The following is a 3513-nucleotide window of genomic DNA, read 5'->3' on the forward strand; positions in this document are numbered from 1 at the left end:
TTATTTTCTTGAATCTCTTGGCATATTCCTTCAAGTAAGGTTTCAATCTTAGAGAGCTTGTCATCAATTGATGGGTGATTCGGAGCAGATGTGCTGTTTTGGTTTTGATAGGCGTGTGGAGAAGTGTTGTTGTGGGGGTGTTGAGATGTTCTCTATGTGAATTGTTGGTGAGCTGCATTGTTGTTGGAGTTGTAACATCTCTGGTCTTGGTTTTGATCTTGCTGACTTTCCCACCCAAAGTTTGGGTGGTTTCTCCATCCAGGGTTGTAGGTCTTGGAGTATGGATCATAGTTTTGCCTTGGTGAATTCCCAATGTAGTTGGCTTGCTCCTGACTACCCTCTGCTTCTTCATTCACTCCTTCTTGGGTTGTTGATGAAGTGGGGATTGCTGCTACTTGGTTCCTCTCCATCTTCTTGGTGAGGTCAGCCAGCTGCTGGGTAATGAGCTTGTTTTGGGCCAACAGAGCATCTACATTGTTTAGCTCCATTACTCCTCTTGTGTTCCCTCTTTCGGAAGCATAGAAGTAGTCGTTCTCTGCTACTGTTTTAATAACATCTATGGCTTCCTCAATAGTCTTCTTCTTGTTCAAAGATCCTCCGGACGAATGGTCTACGGCCTTCTTTTACTCATAAGAGAGCCCTTCATAGAAAATGTGCAGCTGCACCCATTCGTTGAACATATCTGGTGGGCACCTCCTTGTTAGGTCTTTAAACCTCTCCCATGCTTCATATAGAGTCTCACCATCTTGTTGCCTGAAAGTTTGAACCTCAGCTCTCAGCCTATTGATTCGTTGAGGAGGGTAAAATCTTGCTAAGAATTTGTTCACCACGTCTTCCCAAGTTGTCAAGCTTTCCCTTGGGAAAGATTCCAGCCACTTGGCTGCCTTGTCTCTGAGTGAGAATGGAAATAAGAGCAGTCTATAAGCGTCAGGATGCACACCATTAGACTTCACTGTGTCACATATTCTCAGGAAGGTGGTTAAATGTTGATTGGGGTCTTCTTGAACACCTCCTCCAAACGAACAGTTGTTCTGAACAAGGGTGATGAGCTGTGGTTTAAGTTCAAAGTTGTTGGCATGAATTGTTGGCTTTTGGATGCTACTTCCACAATTGCCTGGGTTTGGATTGATGTAAGAGCCCAAAACTCTTCTATCCTCCCCAGCATGATTTGCTCTACCTCCTCCCCCATGGTTGTGATCCTCTTCTTCATGATGGTTTTCCATGTTGTCTTCCATGTTTGGTTCAAAGAATTCCTCTTCTTCCTCAGCACCAACCACTTTCTTTCCTCTTGCCTCCCTCCTTAATCTAAGGAAGGTCCTCTCAGGTTCAGAATCGAAGGAAGTTGAAGCCCCGCTTCTTCTCCCTGTCATACAACCATCAAGTGCAAGTAAGAAAAGATAGGTGCAGAAAGTATTTTTGTCAGAATTACTGTTAGTTGTGGGTGATGCAATATATCAAACAGTTAGTGGGTTAGCAAACAGAATTGAAAATAACAAAGAAAAACAAAAGAGTAGAGGGGGAAGGGAAGAAGTTTAACTAAAACAGAAAGTAAATCACTCAAACAGAAAATAAAATTCACAAAATAAAAATGCTCAATCTAGTGATCTTCCAATTTAATCATTGTTGATGCACAATCAATCCCCGGCAACGGCGCCATAAACTTGATGCGGGTGGAAACTGTCTCTCAACAAATTTCCTTCGGCAAGTGTACCAAATTTGTCGTCAAGTAAAAACTCACAATAGAGTGAGGTCGAATCCCACAGGGATTGATTGATCAAGCAACTTTAATTAGAAGAATGTTCTAGTTGAGCAAATCCAGAATTTGGGTTGAGAGTTGCAGAAAATAAAATGGCGGGAATGTAAATAACAGAAAAGTAAATGCTAGAATGAAAGGACTGGAAGTAAATGACTGAAAGTAAATTGTAGAATTGTAAATGGGAATGGGGGATTTGCTCATAAAAGTAAATGGCAGAAATTAAAGAGAATGGGTAAGATCAGAGATGGGGAGTTCATTGGGCTTAGGAGATATTGCAACCTCCGGATCAAGTTCATTTTCATCTCTTCCTCAATCAATGCACTCATTGATCTCCTTGGCAATCTTAATTGATTGAATTACAAATTCAATCTCTCAAATCTTGATCAATAGCAAATTTCTTGGTCAATTGCTCATGAGAAGAGATGAAGTATGGTCACTGATTATACCACATGCATTTCCCAAATCAAGTATTGAGAGGGTTATAGTCACATACCCATCCAAACCCAATTTGGTCCATCATGAGAAAGCATTTCTAGCTTGATCTCTTCATTCCTCTTTCAAGGTTCAGAAGAGATCCAAGTTTGAATAGCTTCTTTTCTAAGATAACTACCAAATTGGATGAAGATCAACAGCTTTCAAGTAAAATCAAGAGAAAAGATAGAAGAAAAATAATAAAAACTAGTATTGATCCATCAAATTACAACAGAGCTCCCTAACCCAATGAAAGGGGTTTAGTTGTTCATAGCTCCAGAAAATGAAAACAAAGATGGAGAATACATCATAAAACTAAAAAATGCAGAGAAGGTAAAATACAGAGAGTAATTATCTTTTTCAACTTTTCAGCCCCCATTCAACAATTCAAAGCTACTCCTATATATACTACTTTTCTCAGCTTCTAGTTGGCTCTTCAAGTCTTAGGCCTTTGGATCTTGAGTTTGAAGCAGTTCTCTTCTTCATTTGGGCTTGGCTTTACTTGCAGAGAGAAAGTGTGAAATGGGCAGAGACTTTAGCTCAGGACGTTAGGGGTGTTAATGTTTAGTGAAAATATGAGTTCGAGAACGTTAGTGACAATCAACTTTCTCACTAACGTTCCTAAGTAAAAGCCACGTTAACTTCAACGTTAGTGGCACAAACGTTGCCACTAACATTGCCTCTAAGTCCTTCGCACACGTTTTTGAGACTTAACATTCCCAATAACTTTGAAAAGCCCCTTTGTTCCCACGTTAAAGTCCACATTAACTTAGTTAACGTGACTCTTTAACGTGGGCTTGCCATCCTTCGAGAACGTTAGTGACACTCAACATTGTCACTAATGTTCCAAGGTGCCCCTATGTCTCACGTTAGAGTCCACGTTAACTAGGTTAACGTTGCTTCTAACGTGGCCATGCTTAGCCATCCCCAACATTAGTGACAATGTTGAATGTCACTAACGTTGGCGTTTCTTTCACTCATCAACATTAGCTTCCATGTTAACTAAGTTAACGTGGAAGTTAACGTGGCTCCTTGGGGGGTTGTGTGGTTGCTTCCAACGTTAGTGACAATGTTGGGTGTCACTAACGTTGTCGACCACTTTTGCTTCTTACGTTAGCTCCCACGTTAACCAAGTTAACGTGGGAGTTAACGTGGTATGTTGCTCCTTAGGCCAACGTTCGTGACAATGTTGAATGTCACTAACGTTGGCATTTCTCCCCCCTTCTAACGTTAGAGGCCACGTTAACTAAGTTAACGTGGACTCTAACGTGGCCACTTATGAGCAT

General features: G+C 40.9%; 1 non-coding gene across 1 annotated transcript; it reads left to right on the top strand.

Moving 5' to 3' along the window:
• Nucleotides 1-675: 675 nt before the first annotated feature.
• LOC148573391 (small nucleolar RNA R71) lies at nt 676-782 on the top strand. Its single transcript, XR_015906144.1, has one exon. It is a non-coding gene; the product is annotated as a small nucleolar RNA R71 (small nucleolar RNA).
• The last annotated feature ends 2731 nt before the right edge of the window (nt 783-3513 follow it).

The sequence above is a fragment of the Arachis ipaensis genome, chromosome B2, assembly GCF_059453495.1.
Source record: "Arachis ipaensis isolate K30076 ecotype BB chromosome B2, ASM5945349v1, whole genome shotgun sequence".
In the NCBI taxonomy this organism is placed as follows: Eukaryota; Viridiplantae; Streptophyta; class Magnoliopsida; order Fabales; family Fabaceae; genus Arachis; species Arachis ipaensis.